Below are 13,895 nucleotides of genomic sequence, written 5' to 3'. Positions count from 1 at the left end.
TTTAAATGTACCGTTTTGTTTGTCTCTGTAATTTGATTTATAAATAAACAAACTTTGCTGATCAGTACTTTTGATTATTTACGTTGCTTTATTTGATGTGTCCTGTTCCAGTTTCTTAATTAATTATATTAGTTTACTTGTTTAATTAAATACCCAGCCTTCCCAATAAGGAAATATCAACAATCAAACAATCTGTTGAAAAACTAACATAACATGATTTAATTATACTTTACTTACTTTTTAAAAGCAAAACAATATAGTCAAACTGATTAATTCAACATTTTAGTAAATTATGAACGTTTAAACTATTTTGCTTTAGAAATTGAGACTTACAACATGTCAGGCAATATTTATCTATTTTATAAATTGGATTTATTATAAAATATTAAATGAACCAATCAGATAATTCAATACAAGCTTAAGGCCAAATAAAAAACATCAGATTAGATCAGTTTTATCAATGGATGCAGAGACAGAGGTAGAATCCAGACATGGGTTGTAACAACAACTTTACTTGAACATCAGGTTCCAGTAAAGTTAGGGGAAATTAGGGAAAAAGTTTAGGCCTAATGTTTAGAGCAGTGCTCTTGTGCTCTGAGAAGGTTGCAAGTAGGTGGTTCGATCCCCACAGCCTGCCCTCTGGGTCTATTAGCCTTAACCCCACACTATTTCCCAGGCGCCACACCGCAAGGGGATGGGTTGGATGCAGAGAGGGAATTTCTCCAGTGTGAGTTGAATACAGTTCAATTATTATTATTCTATTTAAAAACAAGGAAACTTCATTACATGATTATCACACAGATGGCATCCCATAAAAGCATCATCCTGGAATTTGTTACCAATGGTTGCAGAGGCAGCCGGCATGTCTAGGTGCTGGATGTAATACACCTGTGAGCATGGAAGTGATTGGAACACCTGGATTAGATTATGTAGAGGGGTTGGTAAATAATTTCTGCATTGCATTGCATTGGAATTCTCCTTCTCACAAATAAAGCCTTAAATGGCCAAGCTCCATCTTATATCAGAGATCTGATTGTTCCTTATGTTCCTAACAGAGCACTTTGCTATCAATCTGCAGGTTTACTAGTGGTTCCTAGAATTTCTAAAAATAGAATGGGGAGCTGGCTCGGAGCGTGTCTGCCTGGCTGTGTGTTTTCTGGCCTTTTATAGTTGCTTTTTGTGTCTCTGCTTCTCTCTCCTTGAACCCCAGTCGGCCTAGTCAGATGGCCGCTCACACTGAGCCTGGTTCTGCTGGAGGTTTCTTCCTGTTAAAAGGGAGTTTTTCCTCTCCACTGTCGCCACAAGCATGGTTAGTGTGAGGGATTGCATTTGAGTAAACATTTGATGCAATTAGCTGGTTTTCCTTAGATAGAAAACTTTGAATCAATTTGACTGAATGATCTGGTGAACTGTAAAGTGCCTTAAGCTGACGTGTTGTGAACTGGCACTATACAAATAAACTGAATTGAATTGTTATTGATGCCTTCATAGAAGAAAAATCAAAAATGCTGTGGATTTGTTTGTTTAATAGGAAAAAACTACTGATGCCCACATATAGCAGCGACAGCACAGTTTGTTGACTCCCACCAGAGACCAGAAATGATGGGGGTCATGGTGTGTGGAGGGCAAACAGATCCGTGCAAGAATTTTATTGTATTCATGTTCAGTTAGGGTTTTCATTAGCTCTGTTTTTGCTTTTGCAATTTAAATATTTTTGCAGTACTATTGAATCCCTGCATGCTGATTTTAGACGTTTCTCTCAACTCGAATCTTGCACTTATGACAAATTTTAGCAACAAAACTTTTAACATTTGACAAGCAGAAGCTATCTCACAGAAAGTTATTTTCCTTCTAAAATATGTAAAGACTTTAAATAGGCTCTGTAGAATGTGTCTCTGCTGGCCACCCACTGACAAATGGGTATGAAACCATAGGGTTTGAGGAAGCCCACATGTTGTTACTGGGATAGAAAACTCCACTGGAGCAGAAGCGGTGTGCAATGGGGAGCAGCACAGCTCAGCATCCACTCATCATTACTGTGATATGAGAAACCAACAGGGGTCACACATAATAGCTTTGAATTACAGCGAGTGGAAAATGTCTCCCTTAGTTCATTCCAGCACCCCTCTCTTTGCTACTATCAAAACAGCCATAAACTCTTGGCTCCATTAGTTAGCTTTTTACAAAATTAGGTCACACGGTCCTTTAGGAAATACATTCATTCAAAAGGAAAATTTTATTATATTCAATAATGTAGATAGGCTGAGAAATCTAAAGTAAAACTGATTTTCAAAACTTGTCCTCTGGGTGTTTAAGTTGTAAGCAAACGTAACAAAGCATAAAATTCAGGAAAGCTATCAATTTACTCTAAATCAAACTCTAAATCTAAAGGATATTAAATATTTAAAGCTACAAATGTTTTAATTTGATTATTGAAGAAACTAAAACATTTGTTGACAGTTTACTCAAAGTATATCAAACCTTCAGCTTAGATCACTGCAGCTACATAACATGAATGATCGCCATTCTTCAAAGGTCAGGCTGAACAAATGAGCAGAACAGGGATTTAAAAAAAGACCACCATTATGAATTTTCAAGGGTTTCCATAACAACGAAGGTCCGGTGTTGAGGTGGGACAGGTCGGAGTGCTGGTTCTAATCTGGTTCTAGAAAAAGATAGCTGTAAAGAACTGATGTTGTTTTTTCAGACTGAGAGACAACTTTTTTCTATGTTCTCGAGCAACCGATAAACATCTCTGTGAGCCTTATGCCCTTCTTTTGTTTTATTGTGTTTTTCGATCAAAGTGAAGGGCGGCATAATCTAAATAAAACACACCGTTTATCTCAGCATCATTTCAAGCAGATGTCTTAATGTTCCAACTTGAATAACAATTCATAAACCACAATTTAAACAGCTAGTGGTTGTTGTTAAACGCTACATTTTAAGCAGGATTTATAAACACCAGCTGGCAACATTTAAATACCAGACAGTGTCTATAAACAACCGGAGTCCAAACTGTCGTGTTTTGAGTTGTTTTCCTGACTTTCATGCAGAATCAAACTAACAAAACATAATGTAAATTGCAAAAGTGGTTGTGGTGATAACTCACTAAACCATGGCGGGGCAGAGCAAGCATGATTTTCTCGCATCCCTTTCACCAAAAAACATGTCATAAAAATAGTATGTTTAGCTTATTGCATAGAATATATTAATCAAAAACCAAACAAAACCTCTCAGTTTTTGTGTTTATAATTAGAGGGTTCTTTTAACTTCACAACCTTCACAATCACACGCTGCAGTGAAAATAAAAAATTGGACACCTCTGACTTGGTGAGTAGCCTGTACTCAGAAGCTTTGCACTACATTCAGTCCTTACTGGAGGCAAGATTAACTGCATCCACGGCTACACTGGGGCACACTGAGAGAAACTAGGCTGCTATAAATGGGCACCACCAAATCCTCTGATCACGATCAGTAGACCCTGTGGGTGTTCAGTGGTGGACGAAGTACTCAACAGTAGTACTTGATTAAAAGTATTGATACTCATAGTCAAATGTTACTCAACTGCAAGTTAAAGTTACTTGGTAAAAAATTTACAAATATGGAAGTACTCACGTTTAAAGATACTTATTCAAAAATACAAATGAATATTTCTAATATCAGCACATTTCTTTATAATTTTCAGAGTGTAACCTTCAGAAACCACCTGTTTTGATGTGCAGAACATCTCTGCTACAACTTCTAGACAACTCGTAGAAAACTTCAGCATAAAAATGCCTCAAAAAAAATAAGGAAAGCAATTTTGATTATTATTTCTTATATAAAAAAAACAGACCGAAAGTAAAACAGGTGCGTCTTGATTCTCCTCAAACTCTCACTATTGAATAGAAGTTTAAGGTTGAATCTATTATCACAAAAAAACGCCACTCTGACTTGAGACCTCATCCTACTGAAAAACTTGGCCAAATGGCAACAACTAACGCCTTAATAAAATAATAAGCTACAAATAATATCTGCAGTGCGTTTGTCACATTTGTGAAATGTTATTAATTCTCTAAAACATTGGTGTCCAAATTCAGTCCCAAGGGCTGCTATCTTACATGTTGAAATTGCATTAAAAAAAGAAAAACAGTAACAGCAGATTAGAAAGCAAAGTTAAGCTAAAAGGAACAAGGAACTAGCAGCTGCTTCAAAACGTAGTGGAGTAGAAAGTACAATATTTGACTTTGTAATGTAGTAGAGTGAAAGTTATAAGTACTGCCCCAAAAAGTTACTTGAGTGAAGTAAAGATACTCATAAAAGTACTTAAGTATGGTAATCAAGTAAGTAAATGTACTTTATTATTTTCCACTGCGGGTGCTGTATCTTGCCCAATGACAGAAAGACGGAGGGAGGGTTCAAACCGGTGTAGGTACCAGATTGACTCGGGCTGCCAGATTGACTCGGGGGCCTGCGCCTTTTGATGACGTCACAATACATAATTGTTTTAACGTTTGCACAATTGCGCAAAACATTTTGATTGGTCTGGACAGCTTACTAAAGTAATTATAGCGGGGTGTAGGTTTTATTCGAAAGCGGGATTGCGGTTTGTAAACGGACAATTTTACGGAGAAATTCTCCATGGTCCCTGCGCCTTACGATGACGTCACCGAATTCGCCATGGGCCTTGCGCCTCCCGATGACATTACATTATGGCAACGCCACTTAAACAAACTACATTGAGCCCGCGGTCTGCATTTGTAACGAGAATAAATTCAGGAGAATGAAGCTAAAGGGAGACAAAAAATAAATTTGTAATATTACAAAAACAAAAATACTACGAATACAAAGTATATTCAGAGATTAAAGTCCCTCTGATACTGTTTAAGTGACTGGGAAACTGCAGATTTGCCACATTTAAGATTACCGTTTATTGGCTAAATAAAATAGATTTGTGACAAATAGAGATCGCGGGCGCAATGTAGTTTGTTTGAGTGGAGTTGCCATATCGTTACGAGTGGCGTTGCCATATAGTGACGGGCGGAGTTGCCATATTATGACGTCATCAAAAGGCGCAGGCCCCCGAGTCAATCTGGCAGCCCGAGTCAATCTGGTACCTACACCGAAAACCCTCTGGTTGTAGGATGAGTTCCTGCATCCACTGCCTCACTTACATTTTCTAACTAGTAGTTACATTTTTTATTTTGGAGCAAAGTGGTTTTAATGTAACCTCTTGAACTAAGTCAACTTAATACAAAACAGTAGCAACCAAATATATCCTTAACGTCATTTTATTTTATTCTTTCGGTCTTGCAATAGATCCAGTTAGGTCAAGAAGAAAATCTCTCTATATATGACTTTTTTTTATATTATAAAACATTTAAATGGCAACCGGTTCACAGTGTTTCCTTTCTGTCCAACGATTACTGGATAAAGGGATCAGCCCCCTTGAGCCTGCAGGCACAGCCAGGACCTGATTTGTGAATTAATTTGCCTGTAGTGAGGCATATCTTTTGGTCTTAAAGAAAGATGCATAAAGGCTTTGGAGTGGTTGTGATTGCTGAAGAAGGTGGGGTCAGTCCTGAAACAGATAAGGAATCTACAACCAAAGGTGTCCCAGCTGGTCTGAGAGGCTTAATTAAACTGGGAGAACTGGAAAGGAGACATGCAGCTGAAGAAAAGGCAAAGAGATGGTGGGCATATTCTACTTATTTCTGCTTTAGGACCAGTATAAGAATGTGCAATAATAAGATGGAGGACATAATTCATCGCCTGCTTCCTTCCCTTTATTTCTGTTTGATGGCCCACCAGGGAAGGGCTGTTATTAGTTAACGCTTTGACTCTTGGACTGACTGTTGGCACTGACAGCTTGCACAACTCCTAAGACGCAGGATCTGATTTGGCCCCTACGACCCCAAACGTGTCTCTCAGAAAAAAAAAAAAAAAAAAAACTCTCTCTACATCTGACATCAAATTATGTAAGCTTAGACACTGGTCTGTTGGTGCCGAGTGAAACTCTGTCAACAAACAAGGAAAGGAGGGAGAGGGAGGAAAAGAGGAAGTGTGTCTGAACCCTCCCCATCTCAGACAGAATAAAGCAGCTATTGTGGAGCTTTACCAGGACTCCACTGAGGGATCGCCGGCTGTCAGACAGCTGCGCTCCGCTCTGAACTGTGACAGTTTGCTTCATTCAAGATGGATGATGAAAGGCTTCATTGGATATTTACTGTCTGCTAACTAATCCCCTAATATCATGGCTTCAACTGACCCATTCTTACAACGATAATAGCTGTCTGACAATTTCTGCTCTAATTATCTGTGATTGAGTAGAAAGTAGTGGTTTAGCTAAAGAATACTGAGAATCAAACAATCAATTATGTCTCAGATTTAACTATACACACATTCTGTGTATATATATATATATATATATATATATATATATATATATATATATATATATATATATATATATATATATATATATATATATATATATAATGGATTACATTTTATATTTTACTTACTGAGATTACTGAGAAGAGGGGCTATTTCATTGCACAGCTCAGTTTGATATCAGTGACATGAAATATTAGATTTACTCTGAATTACTGGCTATCATTTGTTTCACTTTATATAACAACCACATGACAAATAACAGATGCTTTTCTGAATCTTATGTAATATATTTGGGGATGTTTGTTGTTCAGAGTTACGACACATTCTAAAAACCATGATACTGAGATGGAAAAATGTATTTCTTTTGTAGTTGCAGTAGTTTTTTAGTTGGATGGATTTGATCTGCTTCCTAAAGTTGCAGCTGATCCAACCATAAAACAAGTATTTAGGTGTATCATTTCATTTCCTACTGCTGTGCTTGAATGTCCATGTGCCCTCTCATTAAAAAATTATAAATGCTCACTATTAATTCAAATAACCCAAAACCGAAAAAGTGATAATAAACAACAACAATTACTCAGTTATAATTTACTAAAGGAATAATTCCAAGAACAAATTGCTCCACACAAATTAAAGACAAATTAAAGTTCCAGACAAATTAAAGTAGTTAAAGTAACTTTAAAAATTAAAGTTCAGTCAGACTTTAGCAGAACTCTGACTGAACATTTACTGAATATTACAGAAAACAACTGATTTGGGTGATTGCCTTAAAGTGTTCAACAACACTTTACTTCACGAGCTCCATAAGGCTTGTTTATTTGTTTTATTTATTAATATATTGATATGTATGTATTAATTAAATTAAATTCAGTCTATTGATATAGCACCAATTCACAGCATATGTCATCTCAAAGCACTTTACAGAGATGATGCAACCAGATCATACAGTCAAACTGATTCAAAGTTTTCTTTCTAAGGAAAATCAGTTGATTGCATCGACTCATTGGCTGATGGATAGGGGTACCAATGTCCTCCAGAAATTAGACTTAGACAACTTTTATTGTCATTAACGACAGTTCACTTAGTACAGCTTTTCAAACAGTAAATTGACATTTCCATTCCATAAAGTGCAGCAGTGATTAAATGCAAAAAGTGTGGGAGAAAAAAAAAAAACATGGTACAAAAAACACATTGGCAGTTCAGAGCATTAATATATATGGTGCAAGTATGCAGTATGTTTGGTTTGATGTTATAAGTGTGATAGTCTAATAGCAGAGCGAGTCTTTGACATGATTTAGACTTTTTACAACAGTTCAGCAGTCTGATGGCAGTGGGGAAGAAACTGTTGCAGAACCTTCTGGATCTACACTACCGTTTAAAAGTTTGGGGTCACCCAAACAATTTAGTGTTTTCCTAAAAGGTCAAACTTATTCACCACCATACATTGTGAAATGAATAGAAAATAGAGTCAAGACATTGACAAGGTTTGAAATAATCATTTGTAGTTGAAATAAGATTTTTTATTTTTTTTTACATCAAACTTTGCTTTCGTCAAAGAATCCTCCATTTGCAGCAATGACAGCATTGCAGACCTTTGGCATTCTAGCTGTTAATTTGGTGAGGTAATCTGGAGAAATTGCACCACACGCTTCCAGAAGCAGCTCCCACAAGTTGGATTGGTTGGTAATCTTTTTCTTTTATCGGCCAGTCTCAGATGTGGCTTTTTCTTTGCCACTCTTCCCTGAAGCCCAGAATCCCGCAGCCGCCTCTTCACTGTAGATGTTGACACTGGTGTTTTGTGGGTACTATTTAATGAAGATGCCAGTTTGGGACCTGTGAAGTGTCTGTTTCACAAACTAGAGACTCTAATGTACTTATCTTCTTGCTCAGTTGTGCAACGCGGCCTCCCACTTCTTTTTCTACTCTGGTTAGAGCCTGTTTGTGCTGTCCTCTGAAGGGAGTAGTACACACCGTTGTAGGAAATCTTCAATTTCTTAGCAATTTCTAGCATGGGATAGCCTTCATTTCAAAGAACAAGAATAGACTGTCGAGTTTCAGATGAAAGTTCTCTTTTCTGGCCATTTTGAGCGTTTAATTGACCCCAGAAATGTGATGCTCCAGAAACTCAATCTGCTTAAAGGAAGGTCAGTTTTGTAGCTTCTGTAACGAGCTTAACTGTTTTCAGATGTGAACATGATTGCACAAGGGTTTTCTAATCATCAATTAGCCTTCTGAGCCAATGAGCAAACACATTGTACCATTAGAACACTGGAGTGATAGTTGCTGGAAATGGGCCTCTATACACCTATGTAGATATTGTACCAAAAATCAGACATTTGCAGCTAGAATAGTCATTTACCACATTTCTTTAAAATTAAGTCTAGTTTAAAGTTATCTTCATTCAAAAGTACAGTGCTTTTCCTTCAAAAGTAAGGACATTTCAATGTGACCCCAAACTTTTGAACTGTAGTGTACATCCAATGTGTATTGAAGCCCAGCTGTTCCAGTTTAGCTATGAGATGCTGTGGGAAGACGATGTTGAAAGCTGAGCTGAAGTCCAGGCACAGCATCCGCATGTATCCACTGTCTAAGCCTATAGCAGCATAACTATAGAGATAGCGCTGGATAACCTGAGCCACTCTAACTATAAGCTTTATCAAAAATAAAAGTTCAAGCTTTAATATTTATTCAAAATCAGTAAGATGATTTCCATTTTTTAAATAATGTTTTATTTATTATTACTGATGTAAATTTCAATTTATTTTACTAGCAGCTGATTTTTTATGTCTTTAATAGAACTGTATAAATTGAGTTTAAATGCTAAAAAGCAGAGTTAACTTGAACACCTACTGTCTTTTCCAATATATAGACCTATTTCTTCAAGGTGAATAAAAAAAAGGGCCTCTGGGTATTTTAGAAACTTTGTGGCTTGGTGCTTATGGGGTAAACATAGATGTTCCAAAACAATGAGGAATGCTGGCCAGCTCAGAGGCAAGAGACGTAATAACTGTCATTCTCTGTCTGAGAGGATGATTCTTCTATTTAATGAAGACCTTCAGAGAAGACCAGCAGACACCAGGCTTGATTGAGGAATGTTCTGAAAGCTCCTTGCAATTACATTTATACCCCTAAAACTTTCAAACATTTTATCCCACTGCAAGCACAAACTTTAATGCCTTTCACTGGGACGAAGTGTGTGGTTGTCAGAGACATCCTGAGCTGCGACCATATATGGTGCAACTCTGTAGGGATTGTAAATATGGAAGTTGGGCCCACTCTTTGCTGTAGAAAAAAGATTCAGATTTTAAATATAACAAACATTTTGATGATACAATTTTAGAGCCTTTACAGTTTGGGAATGCTTTTCTTTAACAGAGACAGTGGGGCTACTCAGAGTTTATGGAGGGACAAATACAGAGGGATCTAAAAGAAGAGATATACCAAATAACTAAAATTAAATTGAATTTAAAGAAAAGAAAGAAAGAAAACCTGCATGCATCCATCTTCCGTCACACTTATCCCTGCTGGGGTCAAAAGTCTATCACATGGCAACAGAGAGACAAACAGGACAAACAGCCATTCACACTCACACCAAAGGAGAATTTAGAGAAGCTATTTAACCTAACAATCATGTTTTTGGACTTCAGGAGGAAACCAGAGTACCAAGAGAGAACCCACACATGCACAGGGAGAATATGCAAACTCCAGCGCAGAAATACCCTGGACCAGGAATTGAACCAGGAATCTTCTTGCTGCAAGGCAGCAGCGCTACCCACTGTTTCATTTGAACAATTCTCTGATGAGAATTGTTCAAATGTTTATATCCTAACGCAGTAGTTTAGTACTTTCTTCCTAAGAAAGCATTTCTTTCAAAGCATTTAGCATTTCTTCCTAACTCTGTTGACACCCTCGATGAACTAATAAATATGGTTGTTGCATAATCCAATTCCGATCAACCGTAGATGCTGAACGTTAAAAAATCTCTTCAATGCATGCTATGTCATACGCTGAGCAGCTTACAGCTATAATTATCATCTCTTCAACAAATATTTGTTCCTCTGACGAATTCAGGTGGGAAACATGCACGAACTAGCATTACTGCTGCCCCCCTGAACCACATTCTTAGAGCGATAATGACCCCAGGCATTTCACACTTCATACATTTTTTATCTCTTAACTTCCTCCACTGCTGTCACAAAACAGTAGATGATTATTAAAAATGGATTTCTATGGGTATCTACTCTAAAGCTGTCTCTCATCTGAATGTAAACTGTGAAAAGAAATGTGTTAAACTCAGATTAACTCTGAAGCCGATCGCTGTTTTATCAGGTAACAGAGATCAAGTAAAAAGTCTACTGCCCCTGATGTTTTCCCAGAGCCCCACTTCAAAGTAATCTGAAATATTTCTGCTATTTTTGCTCTTAAAATCTAAACGTATTACTTAACATAACTTGTCTACCGGTGCTACAAGACAAAGAATCTCTGTCTTTGCTGATTACATCATTTTGAGAATGCAAAACAGAGAGAGGTCTTGCCGTCGTATTTATGCAAACCCTCAGTAGTCAGTCAATAGGATCAAGATTTAGAAGCTTTCCTAACAGCTTCTCCCTTCCTGAATAAATATGTTGTTAATTTTGTGTCCAATCTTACTAGCAACAATTTTTTTACTAATGGAGTGCTTAAAAAAACATTACATGAAAACATTTCACATATGCTTATTTCATTAGGAATATTTTCTTTTTAATCACCCATGCATGGCAGAAACTGTGTACTTTTCTTTTATAAATAGCAAAGGTGCAAGACATGCTATCTTACAGATTTATAATTATTTACAGATGCCTTTAAACCCTTGATCACATCTCTTAAAGTCTAGCTTACTACTTAGCTGGAGCTTAGTGAAGTTCTTAACACTGCTGGCATTAAAAGAATCCCTGACAGATTTTTCCTGGTGTTTACATGTTATCTCTGTGCATTTATATGCATGCTGTTTCTATCTGGGTATGCATCCTGTCACGGTCCACAACACAAAAGTTAGATCAACTCCACTCTAAACCAGGGGCGTTGCTAGGCACACTGGGGCACTGGCCCCCTAGTGCATATGCCCCTCCTTCCATACATAAATACAGACAAGCACACTGCCCAACCCTGATACATTCCTACCAAAATTACCAGTTGAGATATTAATAAGTGCAAGAGCATATTTGTTTTAACAAACATGAACATTTTCAACATTGCAGCTATAAAAAAATAAGACATCACCAACTTTAAAAATAAAACGTTTCCTTATACACATTCTGAAGTAATCATTAATTTCTAGGTTTCAGAGTTTTAGTTAGGGGGAAATGTTAACTCATCCTGAACTAAGTTCAGGATGAGTTAATTTTTTGAGCATTAAAGTGTACCTCCTATTTATCATTTTTGCAAAGTGGTCAATCACTTGACTGTGACTCAGCTTAGAAAGTTCTTCCTTTTCAACTGATAAAATAGCCAGATGATGGAGCCAGTCTTGTCCCATTGTGCACCTCAGCCAAGTGTGGAACCTTCTCAACACACTGAATGACCTTTCACAACTACAGCTATTGATTGTGATTGTGAGGGAGATCTGGATGACCTGCGTTAGTGTTGGGAATATGATGTTATCAAGCAAGTTGAAAACACACTGCATATCCTTGATGACAAGGCTTTCTTTTTCAACCATAAAAAGCTTTCAAACCATTTTGAATTAAACAAACGTTTTTTTACTCCAAATTTGTGCTCTGGATAGTGGGATAACTTCACTTGTTTAGGACCATCATGCTTTCCCCCTAAGTCACTAATGTCCCCTTCTTATTTGTGGAGGCTGGTTGTTGCTCCCTCATCACCTTCATGGTCCTGTATCTCCTGTCTCTCACCTGTCTCTTGCCTGTCAGTCTCGCCTCATCCTCCCTTTCCTACTCCAGCACCTTCATTCTCATTCTCTACAGCAAACATTAAAAAAACGTAAATCTATAATTATGTAAATATCAATCATATTGCTTATAACGTCCCTAATGTAACTGCTTAGCTTAAATCACTAATTCATTACGGGACCTTACCTCCCTCTCTCTCATCTTGTTTTACTGCTTCCCTGTCTCTGCTTCGTGTGAGGAATTTTCTGATGTCAATCTACAAACCAATGCAGTCATTTTCAGTTAGTAGCCTATAAATCATGTGGTTTCACTGGGAAAATAATAAAATTGACAGGTAAGAAACATTACCAGAACTAAAAATGCGTCGCGGCCGCACAGTGTCCCATCCAACTCAGTTGAGAGCAGCGCGTTAATTTACCTGCAGTTCATGCAATGACATGCGCTGACGTGGGGGCGCTAATACATCCTCAATTTGGAGTTAACGACACACTTGCTGCACGTTGGAATTATCTAAATTGATGCATTAAAAAATGTAATACTGTTGCAAATATTCATGAGATTTATACTGGGGCACAGCTCATTTATACTCGGGCACGTGCCCCAGTAAATGGGGTCTGGCGACGCCGATGCTCTAAACTGTCCTCAGGTATAATCGGGGATTGTTCCTTTTCGATCGTGTATAAATAAGCAGTTATATACAGTGGATTTATTAAAAAGACTGTAACATCATTCTAGAAATTCTTAACCTAAAACAAGTTTCCATGAAGTAATTCCAGCTTGGCTATGTAGTCATCTATGGCAGTGTTTTTCAACCCTGGTCCTCAAGGCACCCTGCCCTGCATGTTTTAGATGTTTCCCAGCTTTCACACACCTGTTATCAATTGATAGCAGGTTATCGGGCTTTGCTGAACTGCAATCATCTGAATCAGGTTTGCTGAACCTCAGAAACATCCAAAACATGCAGAGCAGGGTGCCTTGAGGACCAGGCTTGAAAAACACTGATCTATGGTCTGCACATCATCCCTATAGACCAAGGGTGCTCAAGTCCAGTCCTCAAGAGCTACTATCCTGCAACTTTTTGATGCAACCATTTTTAACACACCGGAATCAGATGAGTGGCTGGTTACTGTGCCTCTGCTGAGCTACATGAGAGGATTGAGCCTTTTGATTCAGGTGTGTTAGAGAAGAGATGCATCTGGACTTGAGCACCCCTGCTTTAGACAAAACATAGTGTTAGCAGGATCATGCTGTGGGGATGTTTTTTCAGCTTGATTATGGTTTTGTGGAAGCTAGAAACAGCTGTCCAGTTGCTGAAAGATGTGCATTACTTTTTGCTCTTGTTTTTGTCTATGCATTCGTCCCCTCAGGGTGCAACTGTGGTTGTATAAACCATAGGATCCCTGGAGCTCCATTCTTCTTGGGTTACTACCAACTCCAAAGTGGGAGACTGAGAGGTAGGTAGCTCACCAAAAGGGAAAAGAGGATTGAACATTTTTTTTAACACTTTCTCATAACATTGTTGAGACTTTGAGGTCCGATGCGTATTTTACGCTCACTTTAAAGCGCAACATTGAGGCGTTTCCGTGTTCTGAGCTTTTTTCCTCTTACTGAAAAGCTACATTTGAGACTTTT

Source organism: Cyprinodon tularosa, unplaced genomic scaffold (genome assembly GCF_016077235.1).
Source record: "Cyprinodon tularosa strain WSP-4 unplaced genomic scaffold, ASM1607723v1 ctg318, whole genome shotgun sequence".
NCBI classification, from domain to species: domain Eukaryota; kingdom Metazoa; phylum Chordata; class Actinopteri; order Cyprinodontiformes; family Cyprinodontidae; genus Cyprinodon; species Cyprinodon tularosa.
The sequence above is the reverse complement of the archived record's forward strand: the minus strand, read 5'-3'. Positions refer to the sequence as shown.